Here is a 24,418-nt window from a genome sequence, read left to right as displayed (position 1 = left end):
GTAACAAACAACTATAATATCATATTGGTGGAAAGTTAATAGTTTTTTTTTTTTAGAAAAAAAATGTTTTTCTCAAGTATTTAACAACCTCTTATTCGGTAACTATTGCGAGTAGGATCGAGATTTTTATCAATAACAATAGGAAAACTAATAAAGAATAATTTATTCTTATGGCGTATTTCAGAAGTGTGTGGACGGTTCTCCTGTAAATTTAATTTTATAAAGACGTAAATTCAAGCCACTGCACATGCGAGTTGGTTGCAACACAGCGCCAGAAAACAGCTCATCTAGCGATACACACCGAGTTCGTTGATCTCTTACATCTGTATCACGAGAAGCGTATGTTCGCGGCGATGTTTCCGGACTGCTGAAACTTCAAACTTAATTTTCTAGTTAACAGTGCATTTAATCACAAAACTTAATATAGGTTTTCTATTCATTTACGTGTACCCTATAGTCCCTTTCAATTTCCAAGCAAGGTTATTTCACTTCCACCCTCTATATATAATATACTGTGTAATCAATTATGACTTTCACGTAGATACTAATGGAGAAAAATTCTTTCCGGCACCAGGAATCGAATCCAGGACCCTCAGTTTGGCGCGATGAGTGCTCTTACTATCTGAGTTATGTCGAGACCCGATCTGCAGTGATTGCAGTATCGTCAGTGGCCTACTTACCTGCATTTTAGACATGTCATATATGCAGGAGCACATATTTTAATGGCTTTATGACCATTTCAACAACAGCTTTTGAATCATTCTTAACACTGATTATATGTTCTTATATGAGGACTTCGTTATCCTCTATTTAATATTATGCAGTCAATGACTTATGTAGTCATTCACGTAGATACTAATTATAATATTATATAGGCCTATGTTGTCGCTAGTATTTCCAGATGACTATCTGAACAAATTAACTGTCACGTATCACTTTCCTTGCTGCCCTACAGCAGACTAACCCAAATTCCCCGCTACTTTGTCAGTTCTTGCTTCTGTCTTCGCTCATTAGGTTGTATCAAAACTTTTTCACGTTTTTCAACAATATTCCCATTTGAATGATAGATATTAACCACTATATCTCCGTGATGGCGGGATGTTGGTACCTATGCTTAAAATCTATATTATTTCCTCCAACCTGCAGTGCTGTTCTCAGACAACATTTTTACGAAAGTAACAATTACTTGTAAAAGAAGTGTTAACAAAGTAGGCGAGATAATACATCTTAAAGATTTATTTACATATTTTTTTATGTTCAAAGTTACACAGCAGAAAGGCCTATCCCATTTGTAAGCGATTTCGTCCCAAACCTTATGATACTATGAATAAAAAATTATATGTTTGCAACGCCGTTTGTTAGGCAGAAGCTCGTTTAGATTTACAGGAAAAAGTGCAACAAAAACCCTGTTTTCCATCTAGCTCCACACACAAAAAAATTCAAATGTGTCAGATCAGGGAACCATGACGGCCAGGCTATCGTTCTACCACTTCCAATCCAATCATTTACGGTGCAATTGAGATAGGATATAGCTTCGAGTTGGAAATGTAAAGGTACAATATCTTTTTGAACAATAAACTCATAATTGTGGAGTTAGCTTTCCAGCATATCCAGGTAACTAATGCCAGTTACAATTTTCCTCAGCAAAAAAAAAAAAAAAAAAAAAAAAAAAAAAAAAAAAAAAAAAAAAAAAAAAACGAATTTTATGAATTTAATAGCACTCAAAGCGCAAGAAACATTTATAATTGATGTGGTCTATTCATGTTCCATTACTTTATGTAGATTTTCAGTATCCCACAATTACACGGTGTAGTCTACCTTGTCTTTGAGTTGGAAAGAAGCGTCGTCACTAAACATAATTTTATGAAGGAATATGATATCGATATTCATTTCGTCAATCATTTTAGTACAAACTTAATATTTTCTTTCTTTGTCCCCGTCACTCAAAGCTTGCACCAATAATTATATTCTATACTGCATAACTCGCAGATGTGTATAAGATGTTCTACAGTGTTAGTTTGAGAATATTCATTTCTAGGCTGATAGCCTATGTTTATTTGATGTTTTTCTTTTCGAATGTCTCATCAGCAAATCTATGTCTTCTTCATTTTCAAGGAAGGGATTGTAGGTTACACATAATTATAGTCAGTCTTAGAGGTAGTTTTTTTTTGTGATGTTTGGCCGTGATTTAATTTGAACGGAAGTGACCGACCGCGATTCATTAAAGACCGAACTCAGCACGTTCCGCACATGTACAGTGTGGAGCATAATTGTTGAGCTGGCGAAAATGTTTCAAGATCTTAGCGCATTTCATAAGAGGCTATAGACTAGTTTTAATTCCTGCTCAGCATAGATGGTCATATTTAAAAAGAAAACCGATGCGAATATTTCGTCAACATATTACCAAAAACTTTTGGCTCGGGGCATGCGCAGTGTGAAATTCTTTGACTTAAAGAAACTCGAGTCTCTCAACTATTAAATCCGTCATTGCACAATAGGCCTACATGAACGCATGATGCCCTAGAGAAGTTTCAATGTAGCTCCAACAGATGTGAAGTGAACTTAGTAAATCTACGATACTGGTCTCCCAGATTTATTTTCTTTCCCTAGGAAATCGTGCCAAACATTTTTATCGCCCTTACAAATTTGTCGCTTTCACCCGGGTTTGAAACCGCGAACTTCGGGTCTAATGGTGGTAAGGATCGCAGAATCGTAGTCGTATTTCATTATTCAGTTACTATTCAACATCATAATCAGGAATTTTTCCATATATTCATGACTTACATCAGCCCAAATAGATTAGTTTCATTTTCCAGGGATCTCGATCCATACATTCTGTTCTCTGATATATTTTTTTCAATAATTGAGAGATTTACCATTTTTTCTCCCTGTAGATTCTATTTTTCAACATGTTTGCGATCCTGCTTTTACATAACGTGCTATAAAATCTTAATTATTTGTATTCTTATCGTGAACATACAGTGTACTTAGTTACACCTTTTTATAATTGCTAATTGTTAAATGTCCAACAATTCCAAATGTTAAATTTTAATAGGAGTATTATATAATGTCTGAAAGGCTGAAAGTTCTTTTAGAGCGCTTTAATTCACCAATTTTGCAGTTATTTCAGTTCAGTTACCAAATTTAGACACTACAAGTATTCTGCTATGAGGTGTCAACGTTAACTAGTCTTCTTGTATCTGTAATTCTTTTCCAATTTCCGTATCAGAAATATAGTCATGTACTGTATTTATGTATAAGAATACATAGGTATTAAATATTCTGAAGTTATCGGAACATTTCCAATATTTACCTATTTTTGTGAGTCCTGTCTTACTCACTTTTCTTGTTTATTTTTGCCTCCCATTTCCATTCTTATTACGGATACGTATTAATTAGTATCCTCTGTGATGCAATTACAATTTCATCACCTGTGGAGCAGTATTTTTTGGTCTCTATCTTATGAGTTGGAATATTTGGAAATAAGTGCCTTCTACATTATTCAGATTGCGGTTCAAAGTCATTATATACGAAACGTCATGTAATTTGACGTGGGAATACGAAGTTCGCCATAAATAACGTAAAACAAAACCCTACTATTAATGTTAATTAATGTGCGTAGATCTGAGTAAGTTATTAGTTTCCCTATAAATTGCGGCCTCCATCTGTCTAATTCTACCGTTCATTTAATGTCGTAGGATTATTATGTAGCCTATCACATCAAACATTTTAAAATTCCAGCTGTGGTTACACAATAATAAAAATTATTTTAAAAGGTCACATGTTGGCATTCATTTATTTCGAATTTTAACAGTTAGACCAATAGTTTGCTAAGAATTTAAATTCCTATTTGAGAGCAATGCAGATTTCTTAATTTTGTTTACATTGTTATGCAGTGATGTCTCGTGGGTACTATTGACGGCGGAGCTGTTAGGCTAAAGAACGCATATCTGCGGCACTTTTTTAATGCTAGGTTGATTCTGAGATCCTTGTAACGTTCCCAGGAGACTACTTGATCAAATAGTTATATCACATTTAATGTCTTTCCTATTTCCTGCATCGTGTTATGATCTCTTCTGTGTTCGAATATCGTATTTAGTATGTGGGGAGGGAAACCGATAGATTGCTGAAAAATAGCCTATTCTCAGTTCTTTCTTTGACACTAAAGTTTGCATAATTAGCGAATTTACTTAGTGAACAATGATTGGAATGGCTATTTGGAAATGCATTCCGCATGCGCTTCTGAAATTCGAGCTATTGGTTCCATCGTGATTGAAGGCAATGAGCTTTTTTGGAAGTACATCCATTATAGTGTTAGTTTCTTCCTAATACACAGGTATATTATTTCAGCATTATGTTCACGAGGGAAAATAAATTTCCGGTTTATCTACAACTTCGTAAAGAAATACTAACGCCATCTGGAATGTGTTTGGCACAACACAAGTTTAATCGACAATGATAGCAACACATTTGCTCTTCCTACTTTCTTGTTTTACTTCGTGGTACACTTCGAATATACAATCCGGAATCTCGTTTTAAATAATTACGAATGTTCCCTGAAAAGTAGACGTTGTTTCAAGGTGACTTTTGTAGACCCAATCCAGAATAACATTATATTTAAACAAATCTTTGTATATTCCATGAAATATTATTTTTTTTTTTAGTTTCAGAGTGCTCACAAAGTGTAAATTAAAAGTCTCCACAAAATATAAATGCGTCAGTTAAAGAAAATATAGTAAGTCATTTTTTAAAATCTTTATTGTGACTTTTTACAGATACACAAAAAGAATTAAGCTGCGATTCAAATATTTATTGTACAAGAAATAAAACTTACGATGACACTGTTCATGTGATGTTAAGAAATGTAATGTTTCTTGCACTCCTTACGCAGATATGGGAGGTCCTTAATATTTTTTACGTCCGTAAAGATTCTCCTTCAAAAAAACACGTAGTAAAATACGCTATTCATAACATAGCAATCACACAGCCATTTATAATCGACAGACAATAGTTCCGCCAAATATTTTAGTTATTTCAATGTAAGGCTTATTAATAGTACTTGTCGTTCAAGGTGACGAATAGGCTTGGTCAACCAAGTTGTTTCATAATTTTTTATTAATTTTATTTCTTAAGCAGATGTGGGAGGTACTCAATGCTTCATCGGATCCACAAGGTTATCATTCAAGGAGAAGAAACTGACACATAAACACAAAATTCACAACATTGCAACCACATAACCATTTAAAACGTCATGGCATATACATTTACTATTTAATTTTCTAGTATAAGGCTTATTACTGATTCGTTGTCGTTCAACTCGAAGAGGCGTAGGGAGATCAAAGTCTTTTAGAATTTCATGTTTCTTGCATTAATTACGCAGATGAAGGCACGAAAAGTTAAAACACGACAGTCACAATATCGCAGTCACACAGTTTTTTTATAATCGCCACAAACAGTTCCGTCAATCCTTCAAGTGCAATGCGTATTACCAATATATTATAGTCGCTCAGGTTGAAGATGAGATTTGGGTTGACGGAGACTCTTCAGAAATATATTATTTCTTGCATTACATAGGCAGATGTGGAAAGTATTGAATGACTTTTCGGGTCCACGAAGATTTTCCTTCAAATAAAAAACACGGAAAACTAATCACGGCATCCAAAACATCACAACCACATAGGCATTTGTAGTCATCATACAATTCCACGAAATCTTCTAATGTATGTTTTAGTACTAAATCACTGTCGTTCAGATTGAAGTAAGTCGAACAAGATCTTTCAGAAATTTAACGTATCTTGCATTACTCAGGAAAATATGGCATATACTTAATGCCCTTTCGGGTCCACGAAGATTTTCCTTCAAGGAAGAGACACGGAAAGTTAATCATGGCATCCTCAGTATTAAAACCACACAACCATTTATAATCGTCATTCACAGTTGCACTAAATCGTTTGACGCATGGCGTAGTACTAATTCATTGTCGTTCAGATTGACGAAGGAAATCAAGTCGAACAGATCTTTCAGAAATTGCATATTTCTTGCATTACTTAGGGAAATGAGGAATGTATTTAATGCCTTTTCATGTGCATAAAGATTTTCCTCCAAAGAGAAGACACGAAAAGCATAACACGGAATTTACAACATTGCAACCACGCAGCCATTTATAATCATCATACAACGTTGCACTAAATCTTTTAGTGAATGACTTAGTGCTAAGTCATTGACGTTCAGGATGAGGAGTTTTTGCATTACTCAGGGATATGTGAGTTGTACTCAATGTCTTTTCGGGTCCACGAAGATTTGCCTTCAAAGAGATGACGCGGAAAGCTATACACGGTGTTTACAATACTGCAATCACATATACATTGATAGTCATCATACAAAGTTACACTAAAACTTTTAGTGGATGATTTAGTACTAATTCATTGTTATTCAGGAGGAAGAAGAAATTAACGTCGAACAAGATATTTCAGAAATATCGTTTCTTGGATTACTCAATGATATGTGGGTTGTACTCGATGTCTTTTCGGGTCCACGAAGATTTTCCTTCAAATAGAAGACAAGGAAAGCTTAACAGACATTTGCAATATTACAACCTCACAACCTTTCAGGGATATGTGTGTTGTACTCAACGCCTTTTCGGGTCCACGAAGATTTTCCTTCATAGAGAAGACACGGAAAGCTTAACAAGTATTTACAACATTGCTACCTCACAGTCATTTATAACCATCATGCAAAGTTGCACTAAATATTTTAGTGGATGACTTAGTACCAATTCATTATCGTTTAGGTTGAAGAAGAAATTAATGTCGAACAAGATATTTCAGAAATATCGTTTCTTGCATCACTCAGAGTTATGTAGTCCAGGCCTTTTCGGTTCCTCGAAGATTTTCTTTCAAAAAGAGGAGACACGGAAAGCTATACACGGTATTTACAATATTACATCCCACATCCATTTAATCATTATACAAAGTTGCACTAAATCTTTTAATGTATGCCTTAGCACAAATTCATTGTCTTACAGGAGGAAGAAATTAACGTCGAAAAAGATATTTCAGAAAGGTCGTTTCTTGCATTATTCAGCAATATGTGTGTTGTACTCAATGCCTTTTCGGGTCCACGAAGAATGTTATGTTTTATTTAACGACGCTCGCAACTGCAGAGGTTATATCAGCTTCACCGGATGTGCCGGAATTTTGTCCCGCATGAGTTCTTTTACATGCCAGTAAATCTACTGACGTGAGCCTGTCGCATTTAAGCACACAAGTTACACTACATCTTTTAATGTATCCCTTAGTACAAATTCATTATATTTCTGGAGAAGGAAGAAATTAATTTCGAACAAGATATTTCAGAATTGTCATTTCTTGCATTTCTCAGTGAAATATGGGTTGTACTCAATGCCTTTTCGGGTTCACGAAGATTGTCCTTCAAAAAGAGAAGACACGGAAAGCTAAACACGGTATTTACAATATTGCAACCACACATTCATTTATAATCATTATACAAGTTACACTAAATCTTTTAATGTATGACTTAATACAAATTCATTGTGGTCCAGGAAGAGGAAAAAATTAACGTCGAACAATATATTTCAGAAAGGTCATTTCTTGCATTACTCAGGGATATGTGAGTTGTACTCAATGCCTTTTCGGGTTCACGAAGATTTTCCTTCAAAAAGTTAAGACAAGGAAACCTAAACACAGTATTTAAGATATTGCAATCACATATCCATTGATGATCATCATACAAAGTTGCACTAAATCTTTGGTGGATGGCTTGTTATTAATTCCTAGTCGTTTAGGTTGAAGAAATTAACGTCTAACATGTTATTCAGAAATGATGTTTCTTGCATTACTCAGTGATATGTGGTTGTACTCGATGCCTTTTCGGGTCCACAAATGTTTTTTCTTCAAAGAGAATATCTGGACAACGAAACACGGTATTCACAACATTGCAACCATAATCGTCATATCAATTCCACTAAATCTTGTACTTTACGGTTTATTACTAATTCATTGATTTTCAGGTTGATGAAGAAAGTAGACCGAACAAGATTCTTTAGAAATTTATTGTATGTTCCCTTTTGTTTCATAGGTACATGGATGAAAAATTTAATGTCTTTTCGGGTCCATGAAGATTCTCCTTCAAAGAGAATTCACGGAAAGTTAAAGATGGCATTCACAACATTGCAATCACACAGCCATTTATACTAGTCTTATCCGTTCGGGTAAATATTCTAGTGCAAATCATATCACTAATTGTCGTTCTGGCTGAGGAAGAAACATAGGTGGAACAAAATACTTCAGTAATTTCATGTTTCTTGTATTTCATAGACACGTATGTGTGGGTTTAATGTCTTTTAGGGTCCACGTAAGTTTACGTCCAAGGAGAAGATGGGGAAAGCAAAACACGAAATTTACAACATTGCACGAAGACTTTTCTTGAAATGAAAATACTGAAAGTTAAAAACATAAACATTGCAACCATACAGCTATTTAGAATCTTCAAATACATTTTCACTAAATCTTCGAACATCAGGATCATTACTGATTCATTGTCGTTCAGGTTGAAGGAGAGACATAGATCGAACAAGTTTCTTTAGAAATTTTATGTTTCTTGCATTACTTAGGCAAATGTTGAAGGTATTAATTTATTTTCGGATCTGCGAATATTTTCCTACGACAAAAAATATAAGGACGGCATTCACAACATTGCTTTGACACAGCCTTTCATAATCGTCGCACACAGTGTTGTGCTAAATCTTCTAATGTAAGGGTTATTACTAATTCATTGTTGTTCAAATTGAAGAAGAGACGTAGGTCGACCAATATCGTTAACAAATTTCATGTTTCTTGGCACAACTTATGTAGACGTGGAATGTGGCTTTCTCGGCCCACGAAAATTTCCTTCCAAGAGAAGACACGAAACGATAAAGATACCATAGCCAAATGTGTGAGGGCTTTAATATCTTTTCGTGTCAACGAAGAATTTCCTTAAAAGAGAAGACACGGAAAGCTGAACACGGTATTCACGACTTTGAAATCAGTCATTAGCATCGTTACAATCAGTACCGCTAAAGTTTCTACTGTAAGGCTTATTACTGATTCATTATCGTTCAAGTTGAAGATACGCAGGCCGACAAAAATCCATTAGAATTCTGATAATGCTTGGATTTTATAGGTAGATATGATGTCTTTAATGTCGTTTCGGATCCAGAAAAGTTATCTTTCAGAAAGAAGACATGGAAAGCTAAACACAGCAATCACAATACTTCAAATTTGTAATCGTCGCACACAGTCGCTAAATCTTATAGTATAGGATGTTCGAGAATGAATGGTGGGGTTTTGCGAGTTCATTGTGAAGTTTGTATTATGTGTAATGGATTGAAGATGCTTGCAATTAGTTCAGTAACTCAAAGTTTCCAAATAACATTTGAGCCGAGCTCGACGTCTCAACAGATCTAATTGCCTGTTACGGCACCGACAGCGTTCGCATTTCTTCCATACTACTGACAGCACCATCTTTTCCTTTATTTTTCCGACATAAATTCCTATTGGCCGGTCAGGGTTTAACGTATCTGAAAGAGAGGGAAACCGATCTTTCGAGCTGACTGTCAAAACACGGAGCCATCACTTGGGAACTCGTCGCCATGTAGAAAGGTTGACATGGGAACTCGTTGCTGCGTAGAAAGATTCACTTGGGAACTCGTCGCCATGCAGAAAGGTTGCCTTGGGAACTCGTCGTCATGTAGAACGGTTGCCTTGGGAACTCGTCGCCATGTAGAAAGGTTTACTTATGAACTCGTCTTCTAGAAAGTGGTTGATTCAGGAATTTATCATCGTGTAGTGAGGTTGACGCAGGAATTCATCGTCCGTACTTTTCACTCATGAATTTAGCTGGCTAGAGATAACGTTGTTTAGAGGGAGATTATAAAAACAGCAAACAGCAGGCTACAGACAAGATCGTCGTTTTATATAGTTCATAATGTTGCAGGAATACATAACTTTGAATTTATTGATCGATGCATAAAGTGTTACATTTGGTTACGATTGTTTGTGGAGTTTATGCGAAGTGGATTTGCTGGAGGTTACATACCGGTTCGCGTGTGTATAGATTACGCGAAGTTTGTGGTTGTAATTTACGTCGTATTGAGATACGATGGTTTTGAGATTAGGCGAACTGGATTCGCAACTTATTGGCTCGCGTGTGTATAGGATACGTGGAGGTTTTGGATATAATTTGCGTCGTATTCGGGTTTTATGGTATCTTGAGAATAGTGGTGATGAGCGCGAGCTATCTGAATATCGTAACGAAGTATGTAAAGTTGCAGAAGTCAAATTGGTCTGTTTATAGCTGGGAGTAATATTGAATTCCGAATTGATCATTTGTTCGTACACGATTTCTGATTTATTGTCGTCATCTTCATTTCTCTCTCTCTCTCTCTCTCTCTCTCTGCGATAATTGGTTATTTAATAGTATAGAGATCTTATGGTAAATGGAAATTGTAGTTATATTTTAAGTACATATTGTTTCATGTTGACTGAGCGTGTGTGGTTGCTCCATTATAGAATGTTTTCTTCTAAGTTATGATGTTAATTATCATGGGACTTATTAGTCAAACCTAAGTCATAATTTCGAGAGAAAAATGGGGCTTTCAGGATTGTATAGTAGGGAAGTTGCTGGACATTAATGTGCCACATTGTTTCAGAATTATCTTATTATACTATTTGTTTATTTAACTTCATTAACTCATGTATCATGTATCTAATCCATCAATTCATTGTATTATTATTTATCATTTGTTAATTATATTCTTGTTATAAATTTGCATTACTTATTTTGATGTCTTCCACTGCACCCACCCCGAGAACCCAATGTTTATGAAACACATCTGCCGAGGTTCACCAAGAAGGTTAAAAGGCACCAGTGGTAGTGCGCCTCTTCACATTAGTAAATTTCAATATGATTACCATTGCCAGTATGACAGACGTGGACAGACGTCTAAACGAAATTCAATTTCAGCCCACACTCTGACAAGAACATCTGGCGTGATGCTTGTAATTACTTGTCTGATTGTTCGTTTTAGGTGATTAAGATTCTCAATTCTTTCACTGTTGTTCTCATTCTTGACATAGCAACAAAGGTAGAAGTCCAATGGAATAAGATCCGAACTTCTAGCGGGCCATGGGATGGATCTATTTCTGCCAATCCATCGGTTTGGAAATCGATGATTTAACTCTTCTCAGACATGGTTTGCGAAATGAGATGGTGCTCCATCTTGTTGAAAGATGATTTGTAACTCCATTTCCTTTTGCTCCATTTGAGAAAATAGAAAATTCTGTTACATGTTTAGGCTATGTATGCAACAGCGTGGAACGGACTTCTGATGCATCTGAACACTGGACTGTCGGAAATCTGCTAAGATACGCAACAATGACGTAAAAGCAAACTGTCTGAGTTACTGAACTAATTACAAACACCTTCAATCCATTACACATGATACATGCTTCACAGTGAACTCGTAAAACCCCACCATTCATTCTCGGAAACTCTGTATATAATGTAAGTCTAAGTCATTGTCACCACCCTCGATGCTAAGTCAGAATAGGAGAATACGAACAAAAGATTGGTTTGTTCCTCTTGAAGGCGAGACAGATTAGAACTTCAGCTGTTGAAGTTTGTGACACGAACTGAGGAAGGGATAATGGTATTTACCCACTTATACACTTTTATGTCTGTTTTAGATTAGGATATATTATAATTATAATGTGTTTTGTTGTGCCATTTTCATTTTCATATGTGTTCTTTTAGTGAGTAGTTGGATATAATCATAGGTGAGGGGGGGGGGTGAAACCTACAAAGTAGGACTTGTTTTAGGTACAAAGCACGTACGATCAGAAGACCCGTGCATTGGATTTTAGAGAAAATTATGATAATATAAAATCTTTATGTACAATATTACTCAATAAATCCATCCATCTATCTATCTAAGTCATTGTTGTTCAATTTGGAGAGGCGCAGATCAACCAAGATGTTTTAGAAATTTGATAATTCTTGCATTTTCTAGCTACATGTGTAAGGTGGTTATTGTCCACCGCTGTGGAGTAACGGTTAGCGCATCTGACCGTGAAACGAACGGGCCCAGGTTCAAATCCTCCGTAGCAGAAAAAAAGCCATTGTTGTCTTTCCGCTCCACGAAGATTCTCCTTCGAAAAGAAAAGAACGAATGAGTAAAATACGTCTTTCACAATATTGCATTCACAGAACTATTTATAATCGTCATACATAGTTCCGCTAAATCTTATGCTATTCATGCCTTGACTCCAAAGTTGAAGGTTCGGGTCTCTCCTCCGTACCAGAAAGGAAGGTCATTGTTGTCTTTGCGTTCCACAAAGATTCTTCTTCAGAAAGAAAAGAACGAATCAATAAAATACGATTTTCACAATATTGCATCACACAACTATTTATAATCATCATACATAGTTCCTATAATCTTGTGCTATTCTTGTCTTGACTCCAAAGTTGAAGAAGGTTCAGGTCCCTCCTCCGTACCAGAAAAAAAGGTCACTGTTGTCTTTCCGTTCCATGAAGATTCTCCTTCACAAAGAAAAGAACGGAAAAATAAAATATGACTTTCATAACATTGCATTCACACAACTATTTATAATCGTCATACATAGTTCCGCTAAATCTTATAGTGCAAGGCTCATTGTGCTACTCACACCTTGACGCCAAAGTTGGAGGAGGGGCGCAGTTCTAACATGATTTTTTTGTAAGCTCCTGCGACAGAATGAAGTTAATAATAGCTGACGGGCACTATTAATTTCAATAAAAATTATAGCGAACAACAGAAACACGCGAAATCTAGTTTTAACTCTGAAGAATACTGTTTCAACGTTTCACTTTTATCACGTGCTGGAAGGCGGAACTTACTTTAGTTTCGAGTACATGTTTTGAAGCTCAGGCCCTCATCTGCAAGAGTCTTCTACAGGTGTAGTTTGACGGTGTCTGCGACTGTATTGCGGCACAAGAGGGAATCGAAAATTCTCACTGTGTGTTAGGACAGCTAGTAGTCACTTTTGTGCTCTACGCTCTGAGATCAGTCACGGAAAGCAGGCGACAGTTCGAAATACACGGAAATACCACTTAAAAAGCAAAACGTATAATGAATATGAAAGAACAAGAAAAGGAACCCATTTATTGTTCATGAATAGCAAATAAAGCAGCAACTCCACAGCACCACTCCACGAGCGCCACTGACTGTTAGGCATTTTGTTACCGAGTAATATATTTCAAGTTATGCATCTTTCAATATTAAATTGAGGCAGTGCTGAGAATATTGACTATGACTCATCCATTAAAATTAAGACATTATTTTATTTATTTCATTTATAGAGTAAAAAGAGCTTGATAGGATACTCGTAGAAAGGTTAGATGTGACAACTCTACGATAAGCAGTTTACATATTTCACATATCATAGAAAATAATGACAAATTGTGTAAATATGTGGTCTTTAATTTTTCGCATGTGGATTGACTCGGTATATAAATGTACTTCAAAATGAAAGTATTCTGCATTTGTTTTGATAATAGAGAAATTAATTGAAATCCATTGAAAATAAAACGTCTATTTTATTTATACAAAAAAGTTTAAATTTGTCTTTGTGATGAATGTAAGAAAAAATGCATGCTATGATGTGTACGCATTACAAAGAAAATTATCAGTCGCAGAGACTTTAAAAGAATAGAAATTAAGTGATCACTGTGATTTATATTCATTCTGAAAGTAAAAGTAGAGAAAGTCATAAACGTTAATTGTAAGTATTGTATTATAATATAGTGAAGAGCTCTTCATTGAATGTCTGAGAGTAAATCCAGCCAAATATTTTGCTATTAGTCATTACAAGTAGAAATGTACAAGGTTTATTAAAAAAGTAATGGGATATGTTAAGAAGTGTAGCGATTTAATAAAATTTCCATTACTAAACGCAATGTTCTACGTAATTCCTCCGAAATGTTGTGCGTCCATCGCCTAATGAGCTTCCGTAATCCGTCATGGAAACATATTTTCATCTTCTTGCTCAGCCACCCTTGCACCATATTAATTATCTCATCCAAACGAAATTTCTTCCTTCAAGCTTTATTTACAATATGAAGGGCCAAAAAGACGTAAATAATGTGGCGCTATTTCAGAACTATAAGGTGGATAGTTGAAGGTCTGCAGACAAGGCACACAAGTATATTAGCCTATGTCGTAAGAGTATTGCCTTAGAACAAAATCGCATCTTTCGAAAATTTCTCCTATTTCTGGGACTTAGATTTCTGTCTCCAGATTCTACAATAGTTCATAATAGCTGTCAAATGAAATGACTCAAAATTTGACCTTGCATATCTATGAAGATATTGTCATCAACTTGCTTGCAGAAGGTTGAACTTGATCTTTTTTTTTTTTTTTTTTTTTTTGCCGTTAGCGATGGCGGATGTTTTCACATTAAATTCTTCTCTTTACTCTCTGAATCACACTAGACAAATGGATCCATGCCTCATCAGTCGTAGCCAAACGAATGGAAATTAATTCTCTTTAGTCTGAATTTTTCGAATGCTTTCATGAAATTTGTGTCTGTCAGCCTCTGTCAGCATAGGAGTCTCTTCTTTTATTTTTCCTCTCATTAATTCATTATGTCATTGATAATTGTATGTGCGAATGTTTTAAATATAGCTTGAATGGCATAAGTACAACTGTGATGCTATAGTACACTATAATATGTGTAGTCTTTAGTAATAAATGAATTACTAATCGATATTGTTTTTGGCGTAGTTCTTAACACATCTGAATGAGGAATATGTAATGATGAAGATCTTTAGTGCTCAAAATATGCTTAGAACATAACGAAATCTATCTGTGATAATACAGGTTCTGTGATGTATGATTATAATCACAGAAATATAGTGATCTGAAATTTGGTGACCGAGATGGCCAATGTTTATAGGAAAGTAATAATTGACGTCATATTTGATGTCATTACTATATCATCGTCATGGTGATAGTACGAGACCAGTCTTATTCACGGAGAAATATTTCGTGGCAGAGTTGAAAGTTAATGGAGAAGTGGATGTAAATGACGTGTGTCAACCGCCGCAGAAAATCGTATTATGTATCCAGCTTTTCATCAATAATGACACATTCCAAGTAGTGAATCGTGCACTGAATCGTGTAATTTCAGATGGGAATTATATGTAATTTAATTTGAACTTGCGGTTTCTTTCTATGCTGATGTGATATGAAAAATAATTATCTTAAAAAGAACACCTGGTTCATTCAGGTGACATCATTGAGAGAAGTAAAGCTAATATATGACGTACTATTTAATTATTTCAAGTATTTAATAAACAAAAGTTCCTCGCCATAGTTGTGTGGTATGAGGCATGCTTTGGACTAGCCATACGGAATAAGCGCTAGTTGGAGTCGTCGTGAGGAAGAAATTTTCTCATAAATCTTGACCAGTGTAGGAGTTCGGTGCACAGACAGGATCGTGATGTATTTGGAGAGCTACAGTGAGTAGCAAAATCCGTAATCGTGAACCAGCTATAACGACTGAGGGGTAGATCAACGTGCTAACGACACATCCATGATCTTGTTGGATGATAATTCACCTCTGTTGAGATATTTGAATGTGAGACCCTCATTCGGCTGGTCGACTGGCCCTCCATAGGCAGTCGGCCCATGAATTATTAAAGGAAGAGACAGTTTAATATAAATACGGTATATCCTTACGTACTGTAATTTATTAAAATACACTTTGTGATTTAGTACATTATGAAATATATTACAATATTTTGTTAATAATATATTGAGTAAATATACAGGGATGAATTAAAATTACTTGATGTGGAAATCCAGAAATCCATGAAGGTGAAATACCTGTCTATATGTAAGAAATAATAACGGAATGTAAACTTATACCTATAATAGCTGGGAAAAAGTAAAATGTTTAAAATGTAATTGTAAGACACAATTATGTATTGTATGTATGTTAGAGCCGATAAACATAGTATATGAGATGTAATATTGATAATAACTATTGTAATGTGATAAACAAAATTACAATCAGATTACAGTCATCATTATTTTAATTGTAGGATCAATGCTTGACTATTGCTGTGTAGTCGTAATGTAAATATAAATAAAACTTTAATTGAATTAAAATTGATATGATACTTACTCTTGATTTAAAATTCAAAATTATATGGATTTCAATTTATGCCATTAAACTTCAATTTAATTTGTAATACAATTCCCTGGTAGTGGTTTACACATACGGTGCAATAAGAATTGCATTATTGTCAAAAATTCAATTTAAATTCATATTGATTTCAATTACAAGACTATTTATTTAAATTAATATGAGCTACAGCAGAAATGTGGGTGTAAAACAGTCTTGAAATTAAGTAAACACAGGATTTAAGTTAATCGTATTTCTGTAGTGTTCATTTTATGTATAAACCTATAAATTACGACTTGCGTCAATGTTTTGGTGTACATTTATGTGTATTTCAGTCAGCAATCTTAATCTATTGTAATGAACAGTGGTACTTGTGTATAAATATAAACTTTACTTTAATCTGTATTGATCTGGTGTTTGGTTCATGGATGGAAATAACTTTTACTACAACACTTAATTTTTTAAGTTTATGTATATTTAAATTGTAATATTACTTAATGCATTTAAATATTCATACATAATGAAAATATTCATGTAAATACAACTTCAATTCCTCTCTAGTGTTTTGTATATGTACACAAATCACGAATTAGACTTTAATTTGAAAGTTATAAACATATTAATTATGTAGTTATTTCGTATTGAACATTCTGTGTATGGTAGACGTTCGTATGTAAATTAAAGATTATTTTTCTATATTATCGATTTTTATGTGGCTTTTGTTTGTTCTTTATTCAACTGTCCGACGACAGATGAAACCAATAACGTCATCACTCATGAGACAACTAAGTCAGAACGTAATGGGGTATGGTGGCAGTTTCTTTCTCTCTCCATTGCACACATAGCTGACTAGTAATATATTTCACTAATCAGACTTAAGATCTATACAAACAATATTGTTCTCTATCAGACACATATCATTAAGTGAGATGTACTGCCTGATAATAGATGTACAGCTCCAGAAAAAAACAAATCTGCCCGACCCTTGATGGGAATCTTCCTGTATATACTGGGTGTTCAGTTCAAAATGTGTCTTGGCTCGCTGTATGCCGTCATGTGACTAGCTGATGAGCCTCGAGAATTCAATCTTCCTACACTTCCGCAGCTCAGGTGTATAATCTAAGAGGCAGAGAAGTTGGCTAGCAAGTACGGCGTTCATTCTGAAGAGTACGTGCCGATACGTACGGTAACGCCGGTAGTGGCAGGAATGTGAACTGTTTGGAAATACGTACTCTCGGGATATGGGGAGAGGGTTAAGAAGATTACTTACGTATTTGTTGACATTAACTTCGACGGTCAACATGGACACGGAGCATTTGATTTGTGTTGTGGAATGTTACCGTACGCAACCGATGATAACAAATACCCTGCGTACGACTTGCCGGCGCAAAACACAGTTCGAAAGAGGTTATGGTAGCACACAGACCGTACAGACCGCCATCTGTTGCTACGACGTTCAAGTTATACCGTACACGTTCTCAAGTTCAGATTGAAGAACGCCTTAAATAATAGGCAACTTCTCTAACATATAAGCTGAAACTCGCTTCAAATCGGTGACCCAACAACAGTGACGTCACGACACACTTTGAAATGAACACCCAGTATAGGCCTACAATTTAGCACGACTGTTCACAAGTAATATAGACAGTGTTTCTAAAGAAAGTCCTACTTTTAGTCATTTGTAGCGCATAGTCTGGCGGACAATTTATGATAAATCAGGTGGCGTGTGTATGAATAGTCCATCCGGTTTTGTCTTGTTTTAATCACACTTTCCCTGGTTGGCCACAAACGGCGCTGTGAGCAACAATCCAACAATGGCCTTTGGTGGTGCAGAAAGATCATATTGCATCGATAGAAATGATTGTGCTACGCAAGTGCAACTCTCTTTTCGGACGAGACATGGAAAGGAGGCACTCAGCAAGAATGTGATAAAGAAGTGGCTTCATCAATTTCTCACGGCAGATTGCTAATGATCACAGGAAAAGATCGGACGTCCACGAGTTTCTACACAATGCCTTGAGCATGTCCGGGAGTGTTTTCGACATAGCCCTCAGAAGTCCTTGCTCACCTCCTCACTATCACTGTGAAGTTGGTGACTATCTCAATCTCGCACTTCCTCAACGTTGGATAGGACGATGAGACATGGACAACGTTTACATGAAATAGTCGCCTCGATTCCCTGATTTAACTCCCTGCTATTATTTCTTGTGGGGTTATATAAAGAACAAGTCTACGTGCCACCTCTACCACGAGACCTGCAGGATCTGCGAATCAGAAATGAAGATGCCGCAGCCACTGTGATACTTGACATGTTATCCAGAGTCAGGTAGGAATTGGAATATCGCGTCACACATGGCCCTCATATCAAATCTCTGTAATGAAACAAAAATCTAGGAACATTATGCACCGTATGAGCCATCAAACATTGCCTAAGCTTAAGTAGTATTTGAATAAAAAAAATATTAAAGTTGGACTTACTTTAGAGACACAGTGTATATACAGGCGCCCTTGTTTATTATACATGCGTAATGCGTCATGTTCGTAACTTCGTAAAATTAACGGACAATTTTTTTTCTCGAACTATACATATCAACCAGAACTTCAGAGATCAATGTGGAAAATGAACTGTTAAATATGACCATATTTTGAATAATGTTTCGTAATTTTAATCTCACATTTCCTTGTAAACAGTATGACTACGGATTTCTAAGATTTGCATATATCTGCTACTCTTATATACTTTTAATTTAATTACAATTTATTGTCGATAACATTATCAATAATGCTATTATTATTACTATTGTATCGTATTCATTATTATGTTTGTTTCATTTAGTGTTGTTTATTACAGATATTTTGGCTTTTAAAGCAAAACGGTGCTGACATTCATGTGTACTTCGTCAGGGCATCTATTAACCTACTTGATTGCCAACGTTATTTTATTATGAAGCTGGTATCTCTGTTCTTCATGTCTGTAACCTACATTAAAAATAAGACCCGTATAGTGTCAAAGGAATGTCGAAATATAGACATTGTTTTGTCTTGAATTTTATAAAAAAGGAAACATAATAATAGTTACGAATAATATTAACTAGTAACTATTCTGCCTTCTGGTGGTGAGACTTCAATATCATAGTGCTTTTGAAAGTTATATTGACAGTATCATAGCCATGCCAAGCAGGTTGAAAATGAAAGACAAAAGTAAAAGAGAGAGGCCTACTGATAATCTGAAAAAAAGATTAGTCGAGTGTTATTGGAGATATTTATTGCGTGGTAAATGGAAAATGGAGACTTTACTCAATCTTAAAGAACTTATTATATTAATTACAGCTGATGTGATATTTAATTATTTTATGTTTTTTTTGTAGTGATAAGATAACATTTATACAGTGCTTAACTGTGAAGAAATTTCTGTTGACATATCTATTTTTGTTTTCATAATATCTTATTTTATTATCTTGTCTGAGGTTTTGAAAGTACAAACAGCAAGATTAACTAGTTGGAGTGCATTTCATCACTTCAAAGTTTTTTTTTAATACTTCTTGAGCATTTCCTTTAGGAATTTTTATGCTATTCTTTATATTGGGACCGAAGTTATCGTAAATATTCGATCGTAAAAAATTGCGCATGCTCATGTACAGCGTACTTACTTACAAATGACTTTTAAAGGAAGCCGGAGATTCATTGCCGCCCTCACATAAGCCCGCCATTGGTCCCTATCCTGAGCAAGATTAATCCAGTCCCTGCCATAATATCCAACCTTCCTCAAATCCATTTTTATATTATCTTCCCATCTACGTCTCGTCCTCCCCAAAGGTCTTTTTCCCTCAGACCTTCCAAATGACACTATATGTATTTCTGGATTCGCCTATACGTGCTACATGCCCTGCCCATCTCAACGTCTGGATTTAATATTCCCAATTATGTCAGGTGAGGAATATAATGTGTGCAGTTCTACGTTGTGCAACTTTCTCTATTGTCCTGTAACTTCATCCCTCTTAGCCCCAAATATTTTTCTAAGCGCCTTATTCTCAAACACCCTTAACCTCTGTTCCTCTCTCAAAGTAAGAGTCCAAGCGTACTAGTATATGTAAATGTTTTGATTTAAGGCAAGACAGGTGATAATATAAACAATTACAGACCAATTTCTTTAACAAGTGTCATTGCAAAAACAGCAGAACGTTTGATTTCAGAGAGGTTAAATTGGTTCTTAGAAAGTAATAACATACTAACAGCAGCACAAACAGGATTCAGACAACACTTATCTACAAAAGAAAATACAATTCAGCTCTCCGAAGATGTCAAAGAATCTTTCAACAAAAATCAAGATACGCTATCAGTTTTCATTGATTTTGAAAAAAGCATACATTTCAGTATGGAGGTATAAACTACTTGAAAAACTCACAAAAATAGGCATTCAAAACAACATGCTAAACTGGATCACTCACTTCCTTTCCCAGCGTTTCTGTACTACAAAATACAATGGCAGTACTTCCAAATTCCGACATATAAAAATGGGTCTCCCACAAGGTGCAGTACTGAGGACAACCTTGTTTAACATCTACATCGATCTCCCCCCCAGCTGTTTCAAGCCCAGAAATAAAGACAGCTCTTTTTGCAGACGACATGGTCATGTGGACATCTTCCCCACAAATAGTCAAATCCAAAACTTCAATGGAAAAGGCTCTGATCCTATTAGAAAAGTGGACTGACAACAATTTGATGGCCATAAATACTGATAAAACAACGTTTCAAATATTTAGCTTGAAAAAAAAAATCCCAAAACTAAATCTACAGTTCATGAAAACAAACCTGAGATAATCATATGAAACGAAATATTTAGGGACAATTTTTGATTCAAAATTAACTTGGAAAAATCATATTGAAGCAGTAGTAAACAAATCAACAAAAGTACTTCCAATTTTAAAGAGATTAGCTGGTGCCAAGTGGGGTAGTAATCGGCAGACTTTGAACATCACGTACATAACATTCATCAAGCCAATACTTCTCTACAATGCGGAGGTATTAATTACAGCAAATAATTTCAAACTGAATCGACTAGAATTATGCCAAAATCAGGCCCTGCGACTAATAACTGGTGCAGCAAAATCAACCCAATCACGGCAATGCAAGCCCTAACCCAGAACCCTCCAATATATCTCACTCTAGAGGAGCAGGCACTAACACACCATGAAAAAATGCTACGGTTAACAACAACAAAATGGGGAAAAAAGACTGTTACAACCAACCAAGTTGAAAAAACAAACGAGTTTCCTGTCCAAAGTCACGGAAATAAAAACAGAATTGAATCTCCCTAATTCTAAAGAAAACATTTTAAGCAGAGAAAACCCTCTAACCTTCGAACCAATTAACATTCAACTAGATTTAGAAGAACCAGTTACAAAATCTGAAACTTCCAAACCTGTACTAAAAGCGCTGTCATTAGAAGCTGTGAACAATAGATACCCACCAGAAGAATGGTTACATATCTACACAGATGGGTCTACTATCGATAACAACTCAGGATCAGGAATTACGTGTGCGTTATTCTCACTTTATCAACCAGCGGGACATCATACAACAAATTTTGATGCGGAAATAATGGCTATTCATATCTCACTCCAACACCTACTATACAGAATAGATAAATTTCAAAATGCTGTCATTCTCTCTGATTCTAAAGCAGCATTATACGCAATAAATTCATATAAAATGATGTCAATCCAAATTAAAGAATGTCACAAAATGATCCAACAACTTCAAAAACTACAGAAAAGAATTCAATTGCAATGGATACCTGCACATTGCGGAATTGCTGGAAATGAAACTGCTGACTTTCTTGCCAAAAAAAGGATCCAATTTAATTCAGAATACAAATACAAGCCTACCTTTTACATCCATCAAAAGACTAATTAAAAATAAATATAAAATCAAGCAAAACCAAGCACTATGTACCAAAGCCAAAGATAAAAAATGGAGCATTTTAATAAAAAAAAAAAACAAAATTTTCCAGAAATCCCACGTAAATCTACAGTAGCAAAATTCAGACTGCTTACAGAACACGATTATTTGGCCAAACACTTGAATAAAATAGGAATTTACACAAATCCAAATTGCCCTCTATGCAACAAAGAAGAAGAAATGACTGAAGATCATCTCATAACCTGTGAAGTTCTACCTGATGGATCCACCACAGAGAAATATTGGAGAGCAAGAACGCTAATGGCTTCGTTGCCAAAGCCCGGCATTAGATAACAACAACAACAACATGTTTTGATTTAACAATGCCCTAGAGAAGTCGGTTCAGGTTAACAAAGTTCTGATTACCAGCAGTGGGTTGCGAATCTCAATATGGTCTCGATCAGCACACGAGGAAACTGGAGGAAGCTTATAGTAGTAGTAGTAGTAGTAGTAGTAGTAATAATAACAATAATATAGTAATAATAATAATAATAATAATAATAATAATAATAATAATAATAATAAAACAATTATTATTATTTTATTATCAGGTAGTAGAGTGACCTTAGACATCTTCCTGTCTTCAGGATTCTATAGCTTTTCTCCATTCTTCCCTATTCTCCCACAGCCACACCCCACTTCCAATACCCTTTCTCTCGTTGTTCTAAATAATTATTCTTTGTGCATGACCAAACCGTCACAAGTGTTTTGTTCTCATAGATCCTACAAGCGATCCTTGCACTTTAATTTTGTCTTTTATAACCTGATTTCTAATTATGTCCTTCCTTGATATCTTGTAGATCTCCGCCTGAAATCCATCGCTGTAGAATGTAGTTTTTCTACTGTCCTTGACTTCAAATGTAATAATAATAATAATAATAATAATAATAATAATAATAATAATAATAATAATAATAATAATCTGGAAATAGAACTAAGAAAGAGGTTACTGAAGTGCTTTGTGTGAAGTGTGGCATTGTATAGGACAGAAAAATAGACATTATTACGAAGTGAAGAGAAACTACTAGAAGTATTTTAAATGTGGATATGGAGAAGAATAGAGCGTGTCAATTGGGCAGACAAAATAGGAAATGAGGCTGTAATAGAAACAGTAAATGAGGAAAGAATAATGCTGAGACTGATCAGTAAGAAAGAAATAATTTGGCTGGGTCACTGATTAAAAAGAAACTGTCTACTGAATGATGCACTGAAGGGAATGGTGAGGGAGTAACGTTCGGGGTAGAAGCCATATCAGATTATAGTTTACATTAAGATATATTTTATTTTATTTATTTTAGTTGGTTATTTAACGACGCTGTATCAACCACTAGGTTATTTAGCGTCGATGAGATTGGTGATAGCGAGATGATATTTGGCGAGATGAGGCCGAAGATTCGCCAGAGATTACCTTGTATTCACATTACGGTGAGGGAAAACCTCGGAAAAAAACCAACCAGGTAATCAGCCCAAGCGGGGATCGAACCCGCGCCCGAACGCAACTTCAGACCGGCAGGCAAGTGCCTTAACCGACTGAGCCACGCCGGTGGCTATTAAGATATATGGATCGTATGAAGAGACTAAGAGGAAAGAGGAAAAAGAGGTAAGATTGGAGACCGCCGAGTGAATGAAACAATATACATGGAAGAATTAAGGTATTGAGGCCTTCTCTTCCACTCAGATAGGTCTATAATTAATACAAATTATACGTAAGTTATAATAGTAATATTAGATACATAGTAAAAGACTATTATTGAAATTTATGTAAATTAATACTTCTTTTGAATGCATTAGAAATGTAAGCAAATTTTGATCTTTAAATTTTTTTAAAGTAAAATTATTTAAATATTTAAATATAATTTTATAATATGTATAATATAATAGCCTATGTGAATGTGAATACAAGTTAATGTTTTACACAGAAACTTTGGATAATATAAATATTAGTGACGTGACTTTACAGAGAGAATTGAAAGCATAAGCTAAATATTAACGTGATATTAGTGTTGTAGTTGAATTCCGGAAATGTAAATAGTCAGGAAAATCCCTATATAATTATCTCAGATGTAGGACACATACAAAATAACCGTCCTCCATTATTATGCAATCTTTTTAGGTTATTATTTTTATTTATAATTGTATTTACACGTTTTGTAGTTCGGTCAAGATTTAATTATTGACGGAAGAAGCATGTGTTTTTTCTTATTGTTGACCCCCTACGTAGTACAGATAAC

General features: G+C 35.1%; 1 protein-coding gene across 3 annotated transcripts in view; it reads left to right on the top strand.

The window, feature by feature from the left end:
- Positions 1 to 24,418, top strand: part of LOC138711948 (uncharacterized) — an 84,971-nt gene that overhangs the window by 29,576 nt on the left and 30,977 nt on the right. Inside the window, exon 5 of one of the 3 annotated variants that reach the window (XM_069843251.1) lies at positions 575 to 16,924. The exons of the other annotated variants lie outside the window; for them this stretch is intronic. The gene's annotated coding sequence lies outside the window, so the exon portion shown is untranslated. Of the gene's footprint in view, positions 1 to 574; positions 16,925 to 24,418 lie in introns of those variants that run through there. 3 annotated transcript variants of the gene reach the window in all.

This window comes from Periplaneta americana, chromosome 13, assembly GCF_040183065.1.
Source record: "Periplaneta americana isolate PAMFEO1 chromosome 13, P.americana_PAMFEO1_priV1, whole genome shotgun sequence".
Classification (NCBI taxonomy): domain Eukaryota; kingdom Metazoa; phylum Arthropoda; class Insecta; order Blattodea; family Blattidae; genus Periplaneta; species Periplaneta americana.
This window is presented reverse-complemented; position numbering and strand designations above follow the sequence as displayed.